This window comes from Palaemon carinicauda, chromosome 7, assembly GCF_036898095.1.
Source record: "Palaemon carinicauda isolate YSFRI2023 chromosome 7, ASM3689809v2, whole genome shotgun sequence".
In the NCBI taxonomy this organism is placed as follows: Eukaryota; Metazoa; Arthropoda; class Malacostraca; order Decapoda; family Palaemonidae; genus Palaemon; species Palaemon carinicauda.
In genome coordinates, this window is record NC_090731.1 from 140,699,918 (window position 1) to 140,725,965 (window position 26,048).

At 44.9% G+C, this 26,048-nt stretch overlaps 1 long non-coding RNA gene across 1 annotated transcript in view; it reads left to right on the forward strand.

Moving 5' to 3' along the window:
• Positions 1-26,048, forward strand: part of LOC137643669 (uncharacterized) — a 114,557-nt gene that overhangs the window by 22,913 nt on the left and 65,596 nt on the right. The window contains exon 2 of the long non-coding RNA XR_011045034.1: positions 22,074-22,129. This is a non-coding gene — a long non-coding RNA (uncharacterized lncRNA). The remainder of the gene's footprint in view (positions 1-22,073; positions 22,130-26,048) is intronic.

Below are 26,048 nucleotides of genomic sequence, written 5' to 3' on the forward strand. Positions count from 1 at the left end.
CGATCGCTCGCGAGTTTTTGGAATCTGTCGACCGTCGGAGACGTCAGCTATTTATATATTCACCGGGTAAGTATATTAAAAAATTTATTTTATAATGAAAATATCATATTTTTCGGAATCACTATTCTCTCGAATTTGGTTTGTGATGGGCTGAGAAGAGTTTTTTGCCCGATTAAAACGATGAAGTTTTATTGGAACAAGAACAAAGAAGTTATGAGTCTTTTCATAACTCTTAGGTGCATGGTCAAGAAGCCTGCGCTATCCATGTCTAAACATTCTGTCATCTCGTATAGACTTTGATTACAAAGGTTCTTCCACACGGTTGGGTGACAGATCATAAGACGTTGGAAGAGTAAAGACTCACGAAGTTAGAGCTGTAGAAACTTCTGTAATTTTCAAACTATTCTGTTCTCTGCAAGAATCACGTATACAGTCTTGTGAAGGGGTAATCCTGTATTCGTCTTGCTTTACTTTTACCGTGTCCAGTCTCTATGAAGACGTCTACGTTTTGGGATCACTTGCAACGAATGCAGTAGTAGGTGAAACATTCTCCACTACATTTCCCTAAATTCCTAGTACCCCTGTTCTTCTCTTGGAACTGTTATATATATTTTTATGATTGTACGTGAAGATTGGTCGGCAATCTTCAGCAATCTTTGACCTAGTCAGGTGGTCATTTTGTTCCTAGAGAGCGCCCGGAACAAGGGTATTAGTTGAGGTCCTGTCATGTTATAGGTGGTTGTATCGTTTGACAGCTCCTAGAGATCATCAGCCCCGAGTGGATCACTGGATCTCCTAAGGATAGCAGACAAAATGAGGCAGAGCATTGCTGTCGGCTTCCTTATCAGGTTAGAACCACTTAAGTTGTTTATGTAACTCTTAAGTGAATTTCCTATTATGCAGCTGTCTCTGACCCGCCACCAATGGGTGTCAATTAGCTATTATATAACCAGCGGGTAAGTTTTATATTTAAAAATGATATTTTCATAATAAAATAAATTTTTGAATATACTTACCCGCTGGTTATATAAGATTTAGACCCACCCTCCTCCCCTCTAGAGACCATGGGGCATGGAAAATCTGAATTGGTTGAGCATAATTCTACCTGGGGTACCACGAGGGCGCTGGGGTACACCTAGCTTATATGCGCTAAGCTGCGCAAGAGATTTTGAATTTTCTGCCGAGGCGTCGGGGACTTAGGCTATTATATAACCAGCGGGTAAGTATAATCAAAAATTTATTTTATTATGAAAGTATCGTAGTTCTGCCTTTTGTTAAAGTTCTCCGCCCTCCCCCTTCTCCCGTAATGTCAGTGGGGGAGGAGGGCGCATACTTAATTTTTAATTCTTATGTTTTGCTATTCCCTCGGGGTTACTCTTCGGAGTTCCTCCCGTGGTAATTTCTGTTAAATAATTATTTAACTTAATTTTCCCAGTTAACTATGCAGTTTTCTTTGTTTGTCTGAAGTGTGCCAACGAAGCAGAGCTGTTCTGTTTATGCCTGGAGAGTCTGCTGTCGCTGCCGTCTCTCTAGGACATGGTCATTGGTGTTATCCCTTCTCTTAGAAGTTCTCCCGTGACAACAGTTCATCTTAGAACGATAAGGAGGTTCGCCTCCTGGGGTTAGGTAACTTCCCTTCCGAGGGAGGTTCCCTTCCCCGGTGTGAGGTCTTCCCCCTGCTGGGGGGAACTTCTCATACCTTAATATTCCTGGGTGGGTTTTCCTGGCCCTTAGGCGGTTATGCTCTTGGTGCTGAGCGACCGCTCTTGTACCATGCTCAAGGGGCTGAGCGGTTGCAAGGCCGGCCATGGAACTTGATGTTACTATGCTCTTGGCGCTGAGCAGTCGCTTCTGTAGCTATGCTCAAGAGGCTGAGCAGCTACAATATCAGTCTTGTGATCTCTCTCGTTCGCGAGGGAGGCCACTGATTAGGGCTCCTCTTCGGAGGTTTGCTCCTTATAGGTCTCTTCTACGAAGTGTCACCTCTCTCGTTCGCAATAGAGGACACTCATAGAGACTCCTCTTCGGAGGATTGTTCCAGATAAGGTCAGCTTGCTGATCCAACGGCCCTTAGGGGCACCTTCACCAGTCTCTTCTACGAAGTGTTCATCTCTCTCGTTCGCGAGAGAGCCCACTCATAGAGATGCCTCTTCGGAGGATTGTTCCTGATTAAAACAGCTTACTGTTCAGTCACTAACACTTCGGTGTTTAGTGACAGGGAAACTTCGGTTTCTCGTTACGCTGACCCTTCCTGTACGCACGCTTCCAGTTGCGCGCAATGTTCCAGTTGCGCTCCCTTCTCAACAGCGCACACCTGTGCGCCCGAATCCTGTTGCGGCGCACATCGTTGGAGTTTTTCCTGAGAGATCGCAGGCGTTCACCAGTGGTTCGGGCTGCGGGGTCTCCAAGTCTCTTCTACGAAGGGCACCTCTCCCGTTCGCGGGAGAGGTCTCTCATAGTGTGCACTCCTCGGAGTATCAAGCAGTACTTTCAGTGTTGATCGTCGGCTCTGGGCTGAAGCAGACCTGCCTTGGTCCTCTTCAGGGGATGCCCTCCCTTAAGGGACACATCCCAGTTCCTGATTGCCCTGTCAGCTCATCCTTCAACCTGGCGCACTAGCGCGTGCGCGCATTTACGCACGCGCAAACGATCTTCTTATGCGCGCAAGCGCCGACGATCTTCTTGGCTGACTATCTTCTTCGCACGCATGCGCTGACGATCTTTATACGCGTGTGAGCGCCGACGATCATCTGCGCACGGGCTCCAATGGTTTCCTGCGCGCATTCGGCGCGCGAGCATTTCTTTAATTTGTGTGCCCATCGCAGCATCACACACCTGTGCGCCCGCACCCTGATGCGTGCCCTGCGCGCTCACGATCTCCTGCGCGCCCAGCGCACCCACGAGCTCCTCAGGGTAAGATGCTTTTGCAGACTGCGAAGCGCTCACCTGCGCGCCAACGCGCTAACTCACCCTCGCGCTAGCACGAGGCTGTGCAATCGCGCCCGCGCACACGCGATCAATTGATTGCTCCCATCCAACCTTCAACCCCGCCTCATGCTCCAGCTCCTGCGCCCCGCCCCGCACGCCCTCGCCATCTCCTAGAGCATTAAAATTTTTAAATATAAAACTTACCCGCTGGTTATATAATAGCCTAAGTCCCCGATGCCTCGGCAGAAAATTCAAAATCTCTTGCGCAGCTTAGCGCATATAAGCCAGGTGTACCCCAGCGCCCTTGCGGTACCCCAGGTAGAACTATGCTCAACCAATTCAGATTTTCTCTGCCGCCTTAGCTGGCTGAACTGTTGGAAATTCTCTCTTGTTTTCTTACTCTGTTTGGACGTTATTTGGTGATGTATTAACGTTTTTGAGTTTTGGCTTTCGCATATTTGTTTTGTTGATCACGTATTTTAACTTAAAAGGTAGGGTTGGAAGGTTTTTCAACCTATTTTAAACCTCACGAAATCATAGGGGCGAAATGTAAACATTTCGTCCATGGATGACGTCACAGCCTCTTCCGTAGGCTAAAAGTCTGTCTTGCCTTTTAAGAATATAAGTGATTTTGCTTTTGGTGTTTTAAGTATAAATTAATTTAAAGGAATTATTTTGAGAAAATTTTATCCTTTTAATATTTTTCTTTAGATAATCTTTGATCTGTTTGCGAAGATTAACTACCGTTCAGTTTATTTTTGTTACGGTAATCAGTATCGTTACGATGTTACATAAATTGTAGCAATTTTATGAATAGTACTTTCTTTTACTTCTCAAGTTTTTTATTGTACTTTATAAAAGGAACATTTTATTTTGCAATTAATTGGTCCTTTCAGTATTTTTCCTTGTAGAGATTAAAGAAAGTTACACTTCAGTTTATTTTATACGTTGCAGTATTCTTTACATTCGTCGTAGCGCACGATTCTATGTATCGTTGTTACTTTGGTGGTTTTCGGAATACTAAATTGTTTGTATATTATTTGTAGATGTTCCAATGGTGCGAGTGATGATTCATCTTTTATTGGAACCCCTTAATTTAAGGGTTTATTTTAATGTATAAATACAGTATATCTATTAAGGTAATTTTTGATATTTAATATTTTGTTACATTTATATGGGTTGCTTTCCCATTCAAACAATTGTCCAGTGACAGAATTATTAGTCTCTCCCTATGGAGTTCATTTCCTTTGAGAGAGTGTATACTTTGTCTTTCAGGTAATTATGAAACTATCTTTGTGCCTAAGAGTAAAGTGCAAATTTTTTAATGATAAATTGTGCAGTGAATTTTATTCAGTGGAGAGTGCTTCTATTCAGACCTGTCGTTATCCTAGCCTTAGACCTCTATCGAGCTCCCGAACCCATGGGAGAGGTTAAGTCAAACGGCGAAAGGAATCGAGAGGGTAACCAGGCGTTACAGTCTTTTAGACCCGAACTGAAGTCCTCTCAAGTGTTTTCTGTCGACCACCAGAACGCTCACCCTCGCTGTAGATAAAGCGAGGTGTTAGTGTTTTCAAAGGCGCTAAGCTGAAAACAAAATTAGATTCGTTCTGCGTGTATTACGTTTCATGCGGCACAGACGCAGTGCCGCCTCCCCACCTGTTGGGTGTCGTCTCTCGACAGTGGCTAGCACTATGGATTTGCAGTCTTTTCTGCCTGCCGTTAACAGTGCGGTTGGGTGTCTCGATTCCGGTCTTTGACAAGGACGCACAGGCGTCGTGTCTTTAACAGTGAGATCTCGTTGTCGCACAGGCGGCCTACCTACCGCAATGTTCAATGGTGGGGGAAAGTGGATGCTTTACTTCGAATGCTCGACGCAAACCGACGGATCATAGCACCTAGTATTAGTATATACAGACGCGCCGACGTTCGCCAGGCAGCAGAGCTGGCGAAGCGTCATCGGAACGGTGCGGCAACGGAAACGGAACGTTGGCGGAATGGAGCGAAGCGCCACGTCAGTGTGGATGCTTCAGTGTCAGTATGGACGCTTCAGCGTCAGTGTGGACGCTTCTGCGTCAGTGTAGACGCTTTCAGTGTCAGTATGGACACTTCAGCGTCAGTATGGACGCTTCAGCACCAGTGTGGACGCTTCAGCGTCAGTGTGGACGCTTCAGCGCTAGCGTGGGCGCTTCAGCATCAGTGTGGACGCTTCAGCATCAGTGTGGACGCTTCAGCATGAGTGTGGACGCTTCAGCGTCGGGGTGGTCGCTTCGCTACCTATGGCTATAGACTTTGATGTCTACCTGATCATGAACGTCTAGTGTTCAGTTATTGTTACTCCAGGCGCTATATTAAGAAATAAATCTTAACTAGAAAGATTTTATATTCTCGGTCCAAGGCCTGCTGGGCTAACTCTTGGGTGTGAGAACTAGAATTAAACCTCTAAGTATTGAGGTCCGAATTCATAATCATAAGGAGTGGATTCCTAAGAATCAAGACTTCTCTTCCTAGGATAGAGATTGTTAAAGGAAGGGAATAACTATCAGAAACTCATGAGAATTTTTCTAAAGAGTTTCCCTCATTTTTTTTACCTGCTGCTCCTCGTTTCGACTTCGGAGTTTTCGCTAGTTGAGTTGTTGATGTCGCTATTTATTTTATTTTATTTATATTACAAGCCAGCTACAACCCTATTTGGGAAAGCAAGATGCTTTAACCCAAAGGGCTCCTTTAGGGAACGATGGCCTAGTAAATTAATGGTAAAATAAAGTAATGAATTAACATTAAATCATTCTCAGGAAAATAACGAAGCTTCCTGTAAAGATGATACAGCGTTTGCAGCTGCTACAACAGAAAGGGCTTTAAGGCCTTTATGAGAATAGAACGTTAAAGTATATCTCCCACCACGGGCAGATCTTTTATGATTTAATGTTTTATGTTTTTAAACCACTCTTGTTAGTGACTCGTTAACATAGCACAGTGCTCTGGAAGAGGTGTTTGTTCGTTTTCACCTTGCCTCTAGTCCTATATCTCTAACTTACGTTCCAACCCTTGGGAGAAGGAAGGTCGGTAGGCTGAGGTTCTTCGCGGACCTTGTGCATTAAACGTCTGTTCCGCCAAGCAATATTGTTGATGCAGTCCAAGACGGTCTCTCTCCACTTTGGAATGATGAGGTAATGCTCTTTTCTTCGCCTATGATTGGCGAGCTATGACATCACAACTATGTGACATAGTATCTTGAAAAGAGCGGAGTTGGAAGGTCTTGAAGCGATCAGATCGTCATCGTTATGGTATCATGGATCTTGTAACTGTTTTCTGCATATTAGAATGCAGTTTCCTGAGGAGAAACACATTCTACGTTTTCCCTGTCTACCAGACTAGGTAGTTACTCGTCATGTATGCACGCGAACAGGTTTTGATGCGTGAACAGGAAGCAATTGAGTGTGTTTTTTCTTCCGCGAGAGGAGTGCAAGTCAGACAAGTCACATACAATCCTAGCTCTTCCTCTGGATTCTGACTAACTTTCAGGGAGGAAGGACTTTGTCCTCATCGAAGGACGTCTAACCTAGAATTGGTAGTCACCAATCGATTTGTCCAAGACCTTTCAGGAGTCGTATGTTTTTCTATTAACTTATCCTGCAGTATCTAACGTTCGCCGGAAGTTTTTTCTTTTCGGAAGAAGGCGACGTGTCAGCACCTGACTCATGTAAGACACATAGTTCTTCGGGGGAAAAGGTGCTCAGTTTGCTTCTGTTCACACTTCTCCTTCCCCAGTTTGGAGAAAGGTCTATTACTTTCTTCTGAGGTCTAGCGACTACTGTTGACAGTATCTCACAGCATTGGAGACGTTCAGTTCGCGCACAAGGCGCGCTTGAAATGTCATAGGGACTCTCCGCTTCGCCCACGCTTGAGTTGACGCACTCGCTACCCCGCGAGTGTAGATTTGTTCTGAGCTAAAAGAGGTCTTTTTCATCTGTGTTTAGCGTTTACGATTCTTGGGGGGGAGAAAATTTTCTCCTAAAGAGTCTAAGGACTACCATAGATCAAGGAAATGGTTTTCCGATTAGTGTCAGAAGGCATAGTTCTCCTATGCTTAGTAACGCTTCCTTGCAGAAATATGCTCGTGTTACGAGAAGCGTTAGAGCGGGTGCTTGTAGCGGTCTGGTCTCTCTCTTACGGCAGACGTCGTGCAGACACAGACGCAAGTTCTGGTCTCTCCCTCACGCAGTCCCAGACGCAGACACCAGTCTGGTCGTATGTTGGCCGCTAACAGTCAAAGTTGATCCTTTCAACAAGTTGTCCCTTTTTCGCGGTCTGCGGGACGCGTGACTATCACTCATGCGTACGTATCCTACACGTGGACAACTCTCAGCTATCTGTTCCGTCTTTCCGTCAATGACCGGACGCGATGCTGTCGCCTCCACGCTGCACGCTGTAGATTTACAACAAGCCGGGCACACACACAGTGCTGTACCCACATGACAAGGTGAACGCATATAGCACACTGACACCTTACGGAAATGCAACCACATGCGATATTATGGTTGCATGCTAGACGCATACAGTCAAGTCTTGTTCTCACAGCAGTTTAACCAGATTATTGTCTCTCCTTCGCGTGTCTCTGGCCTCGCAGCTAATGCCCCCTCTTGTCAAGCTTTGGCTTTAAGTTTGTTGAACACTTGCTGATTCCACACGAATCAGGTCTTAACCTCACAGCGTGAGGTTCACGTGGTTGGCGCTTTTTTTCAATGCCTAGTTTTAATATCGGTTCCTTGCGACCGATATGGACGAGTTTTGGGAGGCGGTTCTAGATCCCGATTCTCTCTCACGACATGTTGATTGTAGGCAGCATACTGGAACCGTTCTGGACTCATGCTGGGACCATGCTGGGTGCATGCTGGAAGCATGTCTTTAGTCCTTTTCTCCGTGTCAGGATCACGAACGTTTTATGTTAAACTATCAAGCTTTAGGTCTAGCTGCCTCCAGTATTTCGGAAAACCCCTAAGATCTAGAGGGTTGTTCGAAGGAGACAGCTGAGGCTTTCGCTTGTACAAAGGACTTTTGCCTCAAGGTTTTCCAACCCAATTAGAGTGCTTTATGGAGTGGTGTAGAGCTAGAGCCAACTCTTCATTAGGTAACTCTAACACAAGTGGCCTATTTTTTCTTAGACCTTAGAAGAAAACACATTTTCTTCCCTCCTCGTCCATCTAAGGGTACAGGAGTATGCGGGCATCTGTCTTCAGACGCAGAAGATTGGATTTATCAAATAGAGACTTTATAGATCATCTCAGATTGTTTGAGAGGACTTGGAGGCATCAGAAAGATGCTCCAGCCTGAAATTCAGGGTTCGTTTCTGGAGCTTCGCGGTAGTGACAGATCCGACCCTTTACACTTGGTTTCTTTTTTAGGGCCTAACTTTGGAGACTTTCTGAGTAAGTCTACCATAGTTGAGAGTCAGTGAAGTTCACTCTTTTAGCAAGAACATGGACTTCACATTGGTTAAGCCCTAGGTACCTTGCAACCTGGATTCTTGGTTATTAATAAACATCTTTCTCATCCATAGCCTAAATTTTTCAGAATCACTGTTCTCTCGAATTGTGTTTGTGATGGGCTGAGAAGAGTTTTTTGCCCGATTAAAACGATGAAGTTCTATTGGAACAAGAACAAAGAAGTTATGAGTCTTTTCATAACTCTTAGGTGCTTGGTCAAGAAGCCTGCGCTATCCATGTCTAAACATTCTCTCATCTCGTATAGACTTTGATTACAAAGGTTCTTTCACACGGTTGGGTGACAGATCATAAGACGTTGGAAGAGTAAAGACTCACGAAGTTAGAGCTGTAGAAACTTCTGTAATTTTTAAACTAAACTGTTCTCTGCAAGCATCATGTATACAGTCTTGTGAAGGGGTAATCCTGTATTCGTCTTGCTTTACTTTTACCGTGTCCAGTCTCTATGAAGACGTCTACGTTTTGGGATCACTTGCAACGAGTGCAGTAGTAGGTGAAACATTCTCCACTACATTTCCCTAAATTCCTAGTACCCCTGTTCTTCTCTTGGAACTGTTATATATATTTTTATGATTGTACGTGAAGATTGGTCGGCAATCTTCAGCAATCTTTGACCTAGTCAGGTGGTCATTTTGTTCCTAGAGAGCGCCCGGAACAAGGGTATTAGTTGAGGTCCTGTCATGTTATAGGTGGTTGTACCGTTTGACAGCTCCTAGAGATCATCAGCCCCGAGTGGATCACTGGATCTCCTAAGGATAGCAGACAAAATGAGGCAGAGCATTGCTGTCGGCTTCCTTATCAGGTTAGAACCACTTAAGTTGTTTATGTAACTCTTAAGTGAATTTCCTATTATGCAGCTGTCTCTGACCCGCCACCAATGGGTGTCAATTAGCTATTATATAACCAGCGGGTAAGTTTTATATTTAAAAATGATATTTTCATAATAAAATAAATTTTTGAATATACTTACCCGCTGGTTATATAAGATTTAGACCCACCCTCCTCCCCTCTAGAGACCATGGGGCATGGAAAATCTGAATTGGTTGAGCATAGTTCTACCTGGGGTACCATGAGGGCACTGGGGTACACCTGGCTTATATGCGCTAAGCTGCACAAGAGATTTTGAATTTTCTGCCGAGGCGTCGGGGACTTAGGCTATTATATAACCAGCGGGTAAGTATATTGAAAAATTTATTTTATTATGAAAATATCATGTTCTTACCTCTTAAAAGGAGCTGAGCTTGATGGTGCATGCCAAGCAGCTGAGCATGATGGCGCTCGCCAGGGGGCTGAGCATGGCGCCTCGCGCCAAGCTGAACGTGACGCCTCGCGCCAAGCTGAATGTGACGCTTCGCGCTAAGCTGAGCTTGACGCCTCGCGCCAAGGTGAACGTGACGCCTCGCGCCAAGCTGAGCATGACGCCTCGCGCCAAGCTGAGCATGACGCCTCGCGCCAAGCTGAGCTTGACAACAACAGAGCATTGGTCATCAAGCGTTCATCAAGGCTAGCTACTAATGCTGCTGTAAGAGTTTGACACGATGTTTGTAATTTAGTGCAACTTCTTCGTTTCTCTTGTTTGATGATCATCCGTTCTAGATGCGATCGGCACAGTTCCGAGCGTCTGAATCGTGAGCGGTTTTTAATCGCAAGCATTATTGTTCTGTAAGTCATTTGGTGCCAAGCGTCAAGAGCTTGCACGACATCAAGTAGATCTTTGATGTCTACGTGACCATGAGCGTCTAGCGTTGGAACATTGTTACGCCAGGCGCTATATTAAGAAATAAATATTAACTAGAAAGATATTATGTTCTCAGACCAAGGCCTGCTTGAACTAATTCTTGGTTGGGAGAGCGAGAATTAAACCTCTAAAGCATTGAGGTCAGAATTCAGAACCTTAAGGAGTTTACTCCTAGGAAACAAGACATCTCTACCTAGGTTAGAGACTTGTAGGAGGAAGGGAGTGACTTTCAGAAACTCAGAGTTTTTTCTGAAGTTTTCAATTTATTTTTTACATGCTGCTCCTCGTTCCGCCTTCAAAGTTTTTCGCTAAGGAAGATGTTAAAGGAGTCTCTGTTTATTATTTTATTATTATTACTAGCCAAGCTACAACCCTAGTTGGAAAAGCAAGATGCTATAATCCTAAGGGCTCCAATAGGGAAAGATAGCTCAGTGAGGAAAGAAAATAAATAAATGATGAGAATAATTTAACAATAAATCATTCTGAGAAAAGTAACAAAGTCAAAAGACAGTGCTGATAGGGCAGTGCTATAGCGCATCCTCAATGCAGCATAAAGAACATAACTGCAGACGTTGGTGCAGCAGCACGTTCAGCTGAAACAGCAGGAAGTGCATTAGGGCTTTTGTAAGAGAAGGCAGTGCCCCCTTTTTTGTTGTATACGTTCTGTCAAAATGTCAGAAGTTGGTAAAGCTTTAGTTCAGGCAGATAAGGATCTTGTTCCTGAGTCTGGTGTTATGGTACAGACACCGCCGCTTCTGCCAGACTGTTTTCCGTCTGCTGAAATGCGGAGCGTTATGTAAGCGATAAGGAGGGTGAGTTCGTGATCAAAGTTTTCTATACCGGTGTCACATAATGTTGATCCTAATTGGACTATGCTGCTGACATGAAGCAACGGCTCTCATCTGTTATGCAGTCTTATCAGCCTGCTGTTAGCAAAGCGATGGTTCGTCATGATTCCTATCAGGACGCGTTGTCGCACAGGCAGCCTACCAGCAAGCTAAATGTTGAACAGCGTGATAAGGCTTCTATATCCCATTGAGTGTCTGCTTCTCTTGATACCAGACATCAAATGGCCAAGCGTGTCATCGAGCATTTACCTTCCAAGCGCGGCGATGATCGTTAGGCAGCTAAGCGCGGCATTGGGCGTCAAGACGTCGGGTGTCAAGCTGAACGTGACGTCGAGCAACAAGCTCGTGACGTTGAACGTCGAACAAACCGTGACGTCCAACGTAAGTCACATACTGTTCAAGCTACGTCCAGAGAACAAAAGTTCTCTATGGAGACTCATAAGACTATGCTTGCAGCAGTAAAGAAGGTCCACTGGATGATCTCCTTAGATCTCCAGGATGCTTATTTTCATGTCCCGATTCACCCGAATTGCAAATGTTACCTAAGGTTTGTGTACAGGAAGGAAGTATTCCAGTTTCGGGCCTTATGCTTCGGCCTCTCCACCGCCCCTCTAGTCTTCACAAAGATCATGATGAATGTGGCAAGCATGCTCCACTCAAGAGGCATCAGAGCCTCTTTGTATTTGGACAATTGGCTACTAAGAGCTCCCTCACTCAATCGCTGTCTGGAGGATTTGCGTCTGACAATGAGTCTGTCAGAGGAACTCGGACTTTGGTGAATTCAGAGAAATCTCAAATTGATCCCTTCCCAGGAGATTCTTTATTTGGGGATGGAGATTCACAGTCTGACTTTTCAGGTTTTTCCATCACCTGCAAGAATACAGCTAGCTCTCCTAGGGCTTTGTGCCTTTCTAAAGAAGGAGTTTTGTCCAGTGAGGGAGTGGATGAGTCTCCTGGGAACCCTCTCCACTGGAACAATTTGTGTGTCCGGGGAAACTAAATTTACAACCCCTTCAGCACCATATTAATTGCCATTGGAACAAAGAGGACAGCCTCGACAAGAAGAGCATTCCTCTTACGGAACTAATAAAAGAGTGCCTTCGTTGGTGGAACAACATAAACAGGTTCCAGGAAGGTCTCTCTTTGGAACAAAAGAGCCCAGACCTTGTGTTGTATTCCGACGCCTCGGACTCGGGGTGGGGAGCAACACTAGGAAAGTCAGAGATTTCGAGTCTGTGGACAAAACAACAGCAAAGTCTCCACATCAGTCAAAAGGAGCTGTTAGCAGTCCTGTTGGCTCTCAAGGTGTTCGAGAAGCTAGTACTAAATAAAGTAATACAAATCAATGCAGACAATACCACAGCTTTGGCCTACATAGCGAAACAAGGGGGAATGCATTCGAGGCCACTTTACGAGATACCAAGAACTTTTCTCGTTTGGGCACATCAAAGAAAGATATCCCTGTTGACAAGATTCATTCAAGGGGAAAAGAATATGAGGGCAGACAGCCTCAGCAGGAGGAATCAAGTTCTCCCCACAGAGTGGACACTGCATGTAGATGTATGCAAGAAACTTTGGCGGATTTGGGGCCGCCCTCTCATGGATCTATTTGCGACCTCAAAAACCAAAAGACTGGAGAATTATTACTCCCCATTTCCGGATCTCGAAGCGTCACACACAGACGCGTTCCTGATGGACTGGTCACACCTAGACGTGTACGCTTTCCCTCCATTCAAAGTGCTATACAAAGTACTACAAAAGTTTGTCTCACGAGGGAACCAGATTGACGTTAATAGCCCCCTTCTAGCCGTCAAGAGGTTGGTTCACCGAGGTACTGGAATGGATGGTGGATGTTCCAAGAAGCTTGCCATTGAGAATAGATCTTCTCAGAGAACCCCACTTGGCAAGAGACCATCTAAACCTCCAAGCTCTACGTCTGTCTGCCTTCAGACTATTGAAAAAGTCACAAGATCTAGAGGATTTTCGAAGGAAGCAGCCAAGGCTATTGCTAGAGCAAGAAGAACTTCTACTATCAGGGTGTACCAAATCAAAGTGGGAAGTTTTTAGAGCATGGTGTAAAGCTAACTCAGTTTCTTCATCCAGTACCTCTATAGCTCAAATTTCCGATTTCTTTTTAGAGCTTAGGAGAAGGCACAATTTCTCCTCCTCAACCATTAAAGGGTACAGGAGTATGCTAGCAATGGTCTTCAGGCATTGACATTTAGACCTCTCGAATAACAAAGACCTTCAGGATCTCCTTAGATCCTTTGAAACCTCTAAGAAACGTCAACAGGATTCACCAGCCTGGAATTTAGACGTGGTTTTAAAATTTCTTATGAGTGACAGATTCGAACCTTTGAACTCTGCTTCATTTAAAGATGTGACTTTAAAGACTTTATTTTTTGGTAAGCTTAGCAACAGCTAAAAGGGTCAGTGAAGTTCATGCTTTTAGCAAAAACATTGGCTTTAGAAACGGCAAAGCTATATGCTCCCTGCAGCTTAAATTTCTAGCCAAGAACGAACGTCATTCTCACCCATGGCCAAAATCTTTTTAAATTGCCAACCTCTCTGATTTGGTGGGGGAGGAGCTGGAGAAGGTTCTTTGTCCTGTTAGAGCACTAAGGTTCTATTTAGACAGGACTAAAGGTTTAAGAGGCAATTCAGAAGCTCTTTGGTGTGCAGTCAAAAAGCCTGCTTTACATATGTCTAAAAACGCCTTATCATATTTCATAAGACTTTTGAATAAAGCAGCTCACACACTGTGGTGAGGCAGACCTTAAGCTCCTGAAAGTTAAGACTCGTGAAGTTAGAGCTGTGGCAACTTCTGTAGCTTTTAAACAAAATCGTTCTCTGCAAAGTATAATGGATACAATGTTTTGGAGAAGTAAATCTGTATTTGCATCACATTATTTAACCCTTTTACCCCAAAAGGACGTACTGGTACGTTTCACAAAACTCAACCCTTTACCCCCATGGACGTACCGGTACGTTCTTGCAAAAAACTGCTATTTACATTTTTTTTGCATATTTTTTATAATTTTTTTGAGAAACCAGGCATTTTCCAAGAGAATGAGACCAACCTGACCTCTCTATGACGAAAATAAGGCTGTTAGAGCAATTTATAAAGATGTATACTGGAAAATGTGCTTGAAAAAAAAATAACCCCTTGGGGTTAAGGGTTGGAAAGTTCCAAATAGCCAGGGTTAAAACGTGTCCAGACTCTTTATGAGGACTGCCACACTTTGGGTCCATTCGAAGCAGCGAATGCAGTTGTAGGTGAAGGATCTACCACTACACTCCCTTAATCCCTAGTACCCTTTTCCCCTCTTGGAACTTGTATATGTTGTTATGATTGGAGGAAATTGTTAGACAATCTTCCGCAATCTTTGACTTAGTCAGGTAGTCATTTGTTCCTTGAGAGCGCCCGGAACAAGAGTATTAGTTGAGGTCCTGTCAGTATATAGGTTATTCACCGTTTGACAGCTCCTAGAGTTCTTCAGCCCCCTTGGTGGATTGCTGGTTTTCAAAGGATAGCAGACTTAATAATGCAGAGAATCATTGAAGTCAGCTTCCTTAGTAGGTATGAACCCTTAAGCTAGTTTTGTTTTAAACTCTCAAGTGAAATTCCATTAATGTTGCTGTCTCTGACCCGCCACCAAGGGTGTCAATCAGCTATTGTTATATAACCAGCGGGTAAGTTTATATGTTTAAAAGTGATATTTTCATAATAGAATAAATTTTTGAACATAGAGACCTATAAGCATGGAAGATCTGATACTGGAAGGAATAGTTCGACCTAGCTCCGTGGTGGCGCTAGTGTATACCTGGCATATCCATGCGATTGCTGCGAGTTTTGAATTTCTGCCGGACAGAAGAATAAAGCTATTGTTATATAACCAGCTGGTAAGTGGGCTATGTTCAAAAATTTATTTTATTATGAAAATATAATTTTATAATGAAAATATAATTTTTCATAATTATTATACAAACCTAAATTGTTTAGGTTAAACTTCCCTTCTCATCCATCTCTTAGTTCCTAGGTGAAGTTCAAAATGGCTACCCAGTGAGCTGTAAGGGGACTGGGCTTCCCTGCCACCTGCTAGTAACTGCCGTCCCCTCTTTAGAAATTTTAACAGCGGAGTTTGCAGCTTTGCTGAAACCGTACTCTTATTAAAGGACTCAGCTTTATATAATTAGAAAAATACTAATTATTTTTAAAATTTTTGATTTTTTAACTCCTAAATTTTATGAATAGAACTTACCTGGCAGTTATATATACATAGCTAATAATCTCTATTTCGGCAGAATTTTTCTAAACGTGGCAACCGCCTTGTGGTGGTTGGGTGGTAACACCCGTTAAAGGGTGGTAGGAGGAATCATTCCCGTTTTCTGTTCTTCAGTTCATCTCTGCTGGCCGGATCGACAACACGCTGGTCCGTCACTAAGAGTTTTTCTTCGCTTTCCCTGCTCGGTGTACCAGTCTGCTTTTTTGGTGAAGTACTCTGATTTGGGGTTTTGGCGATCGTGTTTTTTGTTTTCTCTTAGCTTTTTTGCTGTTTTCATTATGAGTGAAAAGAGTCATTACCGTGTCTGTGCGAATGAGGAATGTAAGGTGAGACTACCGAAAATGGCGGTAGACCCTCACACCATGTGTTCGAATTGTAGGGGTTTTGTTTGTGCCCTTGATAATAGGTGCGGGGAATGTAAAGTTTTGGATGAGAAAGATTGGTTGATTATGAAGCGCTATGTGCGTAAACTAGAGCTCGATAGAGTTAGGAGAGCTTCTAGGTCTAAGTCTAAGTCTGTTAGTGGTAAGGAAGACGAACTTAGTGTAGATTTATCTATTGAACTTATAATTGATTCCTCTTTGGAAGTTGATCCTTCCCTTGCGTTAGTAACTCCTGCACCTCCTACAGGTTCCGTATCTACGGATGACCCTCGGTACGCTAGCCTGGCTGCCGAGTTGAAGGCCATTAAAGAACAACTGGAGGCCTTTAACGGTAAGGAAAGTGAAAGTGCTTGTGTTAGTGCAGTGGAGGTGGCGACTGACCGAACCTGTCAGTACCCTAGGCCTAGACCTCTACCAAGCTCCCAGGACCAAGGGAGAAGGTATGTCAATGACCGAAAGGGGGTGAGAGGTACGTACCCTCGGTCAGCCGTCGCCTCAGACAGTCCTGTTGTCGATTCCCAGGCTGCTCTTGACCGTCATGGGAAAGACGTGTCGGATGTGTTGTTTTCTTCTCCGAATTCGTCCAGATGTAAATGGAAGTTTGAAGCTTCAAGACCTACTAAGAGGAGATGGAACCGCGACGAACGGTCTCGTTCTTTCTCTCCTGGTTCTAGCAGTTATGAACCTTGTCCGTCGGAGGATGATTTCAACTCCGTGTCTGTGAAAAGGGCGAAGCCAAAGCCTACTGCCGAAGATCCTCCCCCTTCTACGAGTGTTATTTGTCAGCCCTCCCCTTCGGGGCTGCAAGACCCAGCTGATGTTGCTAAATCCTTTATGTCTGTCATGCAGGAACAACTTTTGACGTCAGTGCAAGCATTTAGCCGCCCTCACGCCCAGTCTGACAGACGTAAAGACGACTCGTTACCTGTTAAGAAGTCTGCTTCTAAGAGAGAACGGAGTTCTTCTTGAAAGAAAACTTCTCCCTCTCTACGCCAGGATGAGGAATGTGTGCTTTCGCCAGGCGATACTTCTTCTCGATACCAGGACGATACGGTTTCTCGTTCTCGATACCGAGACGATACTTTATCGAACGATGCTGCTTCTCGTTCTCGATGCCAAGACGATACCGCCTCCCGTTCACGATACCAGCACGATGCCTCCTCTCGTTCGCTTCGCCACAACGATACCTCCTCTTGTTCACGACGCCTCGACGATACCGACCCTAGTTCTCGACGCCACGACGATACCGCCTCTCGTTCTCGACGCCAGGACGATACCGCCTCTCGCTCTCGACATCAGAACGACTCTGCCTCTCGTTCTCGGTGCCAGGGCGATACCAGCCTGCCTCTTCGGGACGATTCTGCCTCTCGTTCCAAGGATTCTCCTAGCGCTGGACTCCAGGATGCAACCCGTCTTTTGCAGGACGATGCCTTTGATTTGCCCTTGTCGGGTTCTAAGGATCCTTCTTCTCGTTCGAAGGATATTGCAGATGTGGATCAGGACCTCGAGGATGTTTCTGATGACGATGATAATCCTGCCGACGCTGCGGGAGATTACAAAGTTCTCTCTCGCTCCCTTCTTGAACTTTTTGGAGAGGAATTCCAACCTGCTGCCCCTCAATCTCCTCAGTCCCAATTTAACAGAAGGAAGGCCAAGAAACAGTCGGCCTTCATCAAGATGAAACTGTCTATTTCCGCAAAGAAGGCTCTTACGAAGATTGATGACTGGATGAAGGAGCGGAGACAAGCAGTTAAGACTTCCTTCTCGTTTCCACCAGCTCGTCTTGCTTCAAAAGCGGGTATGTGGTATGCAACTGGGGAACCTTTGGGTCTGGGAGTGCCTTCCTCCTCTGGTTTAGTGGACTCTGCTAGAAGGCATGCTCTCAACTCAGCCAAGGTCATGTGGTCGATGTCGGAGCTGGATCATCTCGTCAAAGGTATTTTTAGAGCCTTTGAGGTTTTTAGTTTTCTAGACTGGTCGCTTGGGACTCTCGCAAGGAAAACTGACCAGATGGAAAGATCTAGGGACCTTACCAGTATTATGTCCTGTATGGACAAGGCCCTCAGAGATGGGGCGAATGAGTTGGCGGCGCTGTTCTCAGCTGGGATCTTAAAGAAGAGAGCTCTGCTTTGCTCTTTTGCTTCTAGGTCTGTTACCACTGCACAAAAGTCTGAGCTTCTTTACGCCCCCCTCTCTCAACATCTTTTTCCCGAGTCCCTGGTTAGTGACATTACGCTTTCTCTGGCCCAAAAAGCCACCCAAGACCTTTTATCTCGTTCTGCTCGTAAGCCCTTGGCAGCCCCTCCTTCTTCTTCGAAACGGGAGGAAAGGAGATTCCAGCAGCCCTTTCGGGGCAGGACTACTTCAAGACCAGATTTTAGAGGGAGAAGGCAAGAATCAGGACCAAGATCTACCAGGGGTTCTTTCAGACCTCGCTCCAGAAAATGAAGTTCGTCTCCTCCAGACAGTAGGCGCAAGACTGTCAGGTTTTTGGCAGTCTTGGAAGAGGAGAGGGGTGGACACCTGGTCCCTCTCAGTCATCAAGGAAGGATACAAGATCCCCTTTCTGAAAAAACCTCCTCTCGCAGATGCTCCGCTGGCCTTAGTAGCCCGGTACTCAGATCCGGTGAAATAGAAGGCCCTAATAGACCTTGTCGACCAAATGCTAGACAAGGGAGCAATAGAATCGGTGCGGGATCTATCCTCCCCAGGCTTTTACAATCGCCTGTTTCTGGTCCCCAAGAACTCGGGCGGATGGAGACCCGTCCTGGATGTCAGCTCTCTCAATGTCTTTGTGGAGAAGACAAAGTTCTCCATGGAGACGACTCAGTCAGTGCTGGCGTCAGTACGTCCAGGGGACTGGATGGTGTCCCTCGACTTGCAGGACGCGTATTTCCATGTCCCCATCCATCCGACTTCAAGGAAGTACCTGAGATTTGTAATGCAGGGCAAGTGCTTCCAATTCAGAGCTCTTTGCTTCGGTCTCAGCACGGCTCCTCAAGTCTTCACCAGGATAATGGCGAATGTGTCAGGTTGGCTGCATCAGGAGGGGATAAGGATATCCTTCTATCTGGACGATTGGCTGATTCGTTCACGATTGAGGGAGAAATGTCTGGAGGATTTACGGAAGACTTTTATGATGGCTCAAGATCTAGGCCTGGTCATCAACAGGGAGAAGTCTCAGATCAGACCGAATCAGACTATTCTCTATTTGGGGATAGTTCTGAATTCAGTTCTTTTTCGGGCTTCTCCCTCTCAGGAAAGACAGACCAAGTGTCTCGTAAAAGTCAGAACTTTCCTGGACAAGAAGAGGTGCACAGCGAAGGAGTGGATGAGTTTGCTGGGGACTCTATCCTCCCTCGAACAGTTTGTCTCTCTGGGGAGACTCCACCTAAGGCCTCTTCAGCACTTTCTTTCGAAGACGTGGAACAGAAAGATGCAGGAAGACTCCTTTTCCTTCCACATTCCAACAGAAGTCAAGAATCTTCTGAAGTGGTGGCTGGACCCAACCTTGTTAGGGGAAGGGATCTCCTTACACAAGAAGAACCCAGACCTAGTGTTGTTTTCAGACGCATCAGAGTCAGGCTGGGGGGCAACACTAGGAAGCAAGGAGGTCTCAGGCTATTGGGAAGGAATTCAGCTGGGATGGCACATCAACAACAAGGAGCTGATGGCCATTATTCTGGGGCTAAAGGCCTTCAAGGACTTGGTGTCTGGGAAGATTGTGGAGGTCAACTCAGACAACACCACAGCTCTTGCTTACATCAGGAAGCAAGGAGGGACTCATTCTCTGTCTCTGTTCGAGACAGCAAGAGAGCTCCTTCTTTGGGCGAAGGAGAACAGGATAAACATGCTGACGAGGTTTGTTCAGGGACAGAAGAATGTGAGGGCGGACATGCTCAGCAGGAAAGGGCAGGTCCTTCCCACAGAATGGACCCTCAACCAGCAGGTCTGTCAGTGTCTTTGGAGGCTGTGGGGGAGACCACTCATCGATCTTTTCGCCTCCAACTTATCCAAGAGGATCCCCATCTATTGCTCCCTAGTTCTGGACAAGGAGGCAATAGCAGTAGACGCCTTTTTGATGGATTGGACAGGGATGGACACTTATGCTTTTCCCCCCGTTCAAGATCATCAATCTGGTAGTCAGGAAACTCGCTCTCCTCAATTCGGGACGGATGATCCTGATAGCTCCGTTCTGGCCGATGAGGGAATGGTTCAAGGAGGTGGTGGACTTGTTGATGGACTTTCCAAGAAGCCTCCCTGCAAGTCCAAATCTGCTCAGACAACCCCACTTCGAGAGATATCATCAAAACCCCCTCGCTCTCAATCTGACTGCCTTCAGACTATCGAGAAGCTCGTCAGATCGAGAGGCTTTTCAGCGCAAGCTGCGAAAGCTATCGCAGAGCGAAGAGGGTCTCTTCGCAGAGGGTCTACCAGTCCAAGTGGGAGACTTTTAGAGCTTGGTGTAGGAAGCACAAGATTTCCTCATCCACTACCTCTGTGAGCCAGATTGCGGATTTCTTGTTGTACCTCAGGCAGGACGCTAAGCTAGCTGTGTCCACTATCAAGGGGTACAAAAGTATGCTCTCTTCTGTCTGTCGGCATAGAGGCCTGGACTTGTCTCGCGATAAGGACTTACATGACCTCTTGAAGTCTTTTGAGACGACCAAGCAGACGCAGTTAAAGCCCCCTTCTTGGAACCTTGATGTGGTTCTTAAATTTCTGTGCACCAAGAGATTTGAGCCCATCTCACAGGCTCCCCTTAGGGAGGTTACCAAGAAAACCCTCTTTCTTTTGGCCTTAGCAACAGCTAAAAGAGTCAGTGAAGTCCATGCAATTGAAAGACAGGTAGGCTTCAATCTGAATGGGGCAGTTTGTGCCTTAAGATTAGACTTTCTCGCTAAGAACGAGAACCCTTCTAAGCACTGGCCAAGGACCTTTGAGGTTCCTAACTTGACCAACCTAATGGGTCAAGAGCAAGAGAGGCTTCTCTGTCCAGTACGAGCCCTCAAGACCTACTTGTCTCGCACGAAAAATGTGAGAGGCTCTTCTAGCTCCCTGTGGTGTTCTGTGAAAGATCCTCAGAAGCCCCTTTCCAAGAACGCTTTGTCCTTTTTTCTGAGGGAAGTGATAAGAGAAGCGCATCTCTTGTGTGAGGAGGAACACTTCGGACTTTTAAAAGTGCAAGCTCACGAAGTGAGAGCCATTGCGACCTCGCTTGCTTACCGCAAGAACATGTCGCTCCGTCAAATTATGGATGTGACATTCTGGAGGAGCAACTCTTGTGTTCGCCTCTCATTACCTCAGAGAGGTGAGAGTGGATTATGAGAAATGCTATACCTTGGGCCCATACGTAGCTACGGCTTCTGTATTAGGCAAAGGAGTTACTACCTCCCCTCAACCTTAGTTTTGTATACTTGTGCGTAGGTTGGTGTTTTTTATTGGTTGTCTGAGGACTTCGACTTGTGTACAGTCACCTCAGTCTAGTTAGATAATTTTTATCTACTTTGCAAATGTTAGGTGGTTGGTTTGGTAAGGTTGCAGTTTTTATTTTGGGCAATAGGTAGTCCTGAAGTCTAGTCAGATTGTTGGTCTCACCCCGTTGACAGACTCGATTGAGTGTTTTCAGCACTGCAGGTCACATCCTGGCTGACAGACTCGATTGAGTGTTTTCAGCACTGCAGGTCACATCCTGGCTGACACTCCTAAGGGAAAGCGACTCAAGAGGCAGGAACCTTTGAAGTCAGCTACCTTAGCAGGTAAGGAATCAAGGTGTTTATTTATCCTACAGCTTTTTTGGTTGTTTCCCCAACGATGTTTACTGTCTATCACCCTCCTCCAAGTGTGTTAATCAGCTATGTATATATAACTGCCAGGTAAGTTCTATTCATAAAAATGGAGTTTTTATGATAAAACAAAGTTTTATGAATACTTACCTGGCAGTTATATATACATTCGAAGGCCCACCCACCTCCCCTCAGGAGACAGGTCGGGCATAGATGAACTGAAGAACAGAAAACGGGAATGATTCCTCCTACCACCCTTTAACGGGTGTTACCACCCAACCACCACAAGGCGGTTGCCTCGTTTAGAAAAATTCTGCCGAAATAGAGATTATTAGCTATGTATATATAACTGCCAGGTAAGTATTCATAAAACTTTGTTTTATCATAAAAACTCCATATTCAATAGTTTTGAAAACTTTATTGTTGTACATTATAAAATGCAGGGGTACAGTACAGTTAAAATCTTTTTTGGCTTGACATTACATTGCCTTCTTGGATATGGTGTGTTTAATTTAGCAAAATAAGCCAAAGATGATTTATTTGCAAGTAGATAATCCACTGCAGCAAATGTACAAATTTTATAATATATTTTTATACTTTCAGGTTCACTGTCTTTCATGCTTTCAAGATTGGCATCTCTCTGATTTACTGCAACATCTGTGAGTATCAACAATGTTTTAATGAAAAATAAATGCAATTATGTCTTGGAAAGAGGGCTTGTTATAGTACTTTGATGTGATAATAGTTTCTTGGTCATTGATTAATTTGTTGTATGTTTGTTCCTTCACGAATACAAACTGTCTTCCTTTAATAGGAGTATGACTTTAGCAAAGTTGGGAGAGCTGTTAAAAATTTATCGAGGTAGTTGTAACTATAGGCAGGTGATGGGTAAGCCCTGTTCACTCATCGGTCAGCAAGACTAGCACTTTTGACTTAGTCCACAAGCAGTACACACATATTATTGCTGCCTTTCAAAATTCATTGTGATAAAGTTTTGTATTGTCTCAGCTGTTACATCAGGATTCTGCATCAAAACTATATTCGTTGCACATGTATAACTTCCCAGCCGCTCTCCTCCGACAACTCAACAATAACTTACATTCCCGCCAATGCACAGTATGTCAACAAATGCTAAGGATGCTGAGGAACATAGGTGTTAAAAATAAAATTGAACTTAAACAGTTTTTAACAAAGGCACTACGTCCCTTCCCTTATTAACATACCTGTAATAGTTGAGTAAATTATTTAGTAAACATTGTATTCCATCCATCATTTCCATATAACATTTAGTAACTCTTAAACTCAAACATTCATTAGAATAAAAGATAAAAAATCTATACACTTTGCATTAGAGATCAATGACTGCATCTGCATATTTCCATCACATAAAACTGAATGAAACTTGCTTCAAATCAAATAAGGTACTGTAGTTCATAAGACATTCTATGCCAAGAATGTGTCTGTATATTACATTGATCAAAATCACAATATATATGTATATCAAATCACTGCACATTGTACGGTCATCCTTCTGCAAGAACATATGGCTTGGCAAGGAAAGGGTGGGTCCGTACAAAAATCATCGGGAAGGGTTTCGCCGGGCGTCACAGGTCTCTCCCCAGAAATAGATTTTTCCTTCGTCAAAATCCCTTTTCTGGGTCGAACCTGTGACGGCCGGCGAAAAAGTACCAGAGAATGCCTTCCAAGCCCAATAAATTAATAACATAATGAGGAGAATACAATCACCATGTACGACAATACTATGATATAATAAAGTAATCGTCCAATTACCAACCAGCCAAATGACATAGGGAACGTAAGGTTAAATAATAATGACGACAAGGAACCAACTGAGTGTCGAATCGCAAAAGGCATCAAACCTTACATGTCTAAGTATATCTAAACATTAAAGGAACGGTAACTACAATAACAGTTAAACCATAGGAATTAAACATGGCAAATATCATAGGGCTAACGAACTACCAAGGAGAGCGGCGACGTGGTGTGAGTGGCGGGTAGGAGGGAGAAGAGAAGAGATGGAAGAAAGGAAGAAGAGGAGATTAATGGGGAGAGATAAGGCTCCCCTCTGCCATCGTTGGGTATTTAAGGGCCTGTAAGATCTTTAGATATTGGCGTTTGACAACCATAGGGGATTTCCAACCCGTATATTTTTTAAAATCACCAAAGTCCCTGTTCTGGAAATCATTGTTGGAGGCATCTACTGTCCGTATATCATGAGCCTGGGGAAATGATTCCGGATTAGTATGTTTAATGAAGTAGAGGATTTGTTGCCTGATACCGTGAATGGAAATAGTACCTCCTTGTTCCCTGATAACCAAGGAGCCAGACGAGCGGGTGGCAGTTCTAGCTAAAAAGGGGCTTGAGAGTGTGACTGTACACGGAGAAAAATCCTGGGGATGAAGAATAATCTTCCGAGAGGAGCACCTATTTTGCGGATCCTCATTTTTTAGCTAGGGAAGCTTTGTCTGGAAAGGAGTACTTCGGCTGAAGGGAGGAAATCTATGTTTTCCGGGTTTCGTGAGAGCTGCTAGTTCTGATGTTCCATCACCTGAAGCTATAGCCGTTAGAAATAAAGTCTTCCTAAGAAGAGTGATATAAGAGCAGGATTCATTGTCCGTGTCCATCGCAAGTTTGAGAACACCGTTCAGAGACCAAGAGTCCTTTTGTGGCCGAACCGAAGGTAGAAGCCTAGCACATGTTTTTGGGGTTGATGAGAAATAGGAATCAGCTAGGTTAATGTTGAACCCAACAAGGTAGATCTTCTTCAAAGCTGACTTGATGGTGGTTAAAGTGCTAACTGTTAGGCCTTTGTCAAATAGGAACCTCAAGAAAGAGATGGCTAAATGCGGGGACATACGAGTATGGTCTGCACTCTTAGGGGACCTACTAGTTGTTAACGGCCGAATCATATTGGCGAATTGTCGAGTCCCTTTTTTGTCCCATTCCATGAAGAGATCGTTTCCGGTTCAATGTTCGCATCTCTACGAGCTGCCAACTTCCTGTAGTCCACAAAGTTAGAGTTTTGGCTATCCTTGAGTAATCTGACACAGTGAGTTTGGATACTCGGGTCAGTTTGAGGAACGGGATCCGGATGGGACTGAGTTTCAACTCGAGGAGGAGAGGAAACCAACTGTTCTTGGCCAGTGAGGTGGTACTAAAGCCACTGCGCCCGGGAAGGAGCGTAGTTTGTGTAAAAGTTTTTAGAAGATTCCCTGGGGGAGATAGGGAAATCTTCTTCTAATGGTTCCAATCCCGGGGTAATGCGTCCATGGCATAAGCCCGAGGGTCCAGGGTTGGGGTCACATAACAAGGAAGTTAGTGATTCATCTGAGTTGCGAATAGATCTACCTGGAGGCCTGGAACGAGCCTGAGTATCCACCGGAATGAAATTATGTCTAGAGACCATTCTGACTCCAGTGGATCCGTCCTGGATAGTGAGTCCGCTCTCACATTCTGGCCTCCCGCTAGGTGAGGTGCTGACAGGAACCAGTTCTCTTCTGTTGCCCAGGCGAAGATAGTGACCAGGATCTGATTCAGGTTGGGTGACTTGGATCCTCCCCTGTTGACGTAGTGTACTGCGTCTGTGCTGTCTGACACTACTCTGATGTGGGTCGACCTCGGAGGAGAGTCTCTCTTCAGGGTCAAGAACACTGCCATGGCTTTGAGAACAATGATATGGGACTGTTTCATGGAGAGTGACCAAGAACCTGAAACATCTGATGTTCGGAGTAATCCCCCCCATCCACTTAGAGACGCGGCTGTATGGAATGTCACTTGTGGAGGTGGGAATTGTAGAGGAACCGATTTGGAGAGGTCCTTCGGTTCGGACCATGGGTGTAGTCTCATTTTCAAGACAGAGGGGATCTTCGAGATCATGTCTCTTATAGGTACTGTAGCTCTCTTTCTCCAAACTCGATTGATGTCTTTGAGTTTGGCTTTTATTAGATCTGTTACTGAAGTGAATTGGAAAAGTCCGAGGATACTTTCTAAGGCTCTTCGGACACCTGTTTGTGTTTGAGAAAATTTTTTTGATCTTGGAAACTATTCCTCTTACCTTTTGGAAGGGAGAGACAACGTGTGCTTCGAAAGGTCCCACTGAATGGCTAACCATTCTAAGCGGACTGATGGTTGCAGGCGAGATTTTTTGGAGATTGACCCGAAATCACAGGTTGTCGAGAAATTGGAATAATTCCTTCGTAGCTCTGTTGCCTTCTATGACCGGCCGGGCCCAAATGAGCCAACCGGCCAGATAAGCAATGATCTGTATCTCTTGGTTCCTGAGTTGTTCTAACACTCTCTCTCCTAGTTTTGTGAATATCCTGGGATCAATATTGAGGCCAGAGGGCATGTCTTGAACACAAAGGCTTTCCTGCTTAGGCGGAAACCCAGATAAGAAGAGAAGTTTCGAGCTAAAGGCGCAAGATAATAGTCGTCGGTAAGATCGACAGAGGTGGTGACGGTCCTACGGGGAAGTAAGGTCCGTACCTGAGAGATAGTCAACATCCGGAACTTGTCGCAGAGAATGTAAGAGTTTAGCTTGACAAGTCCAGGTCCACT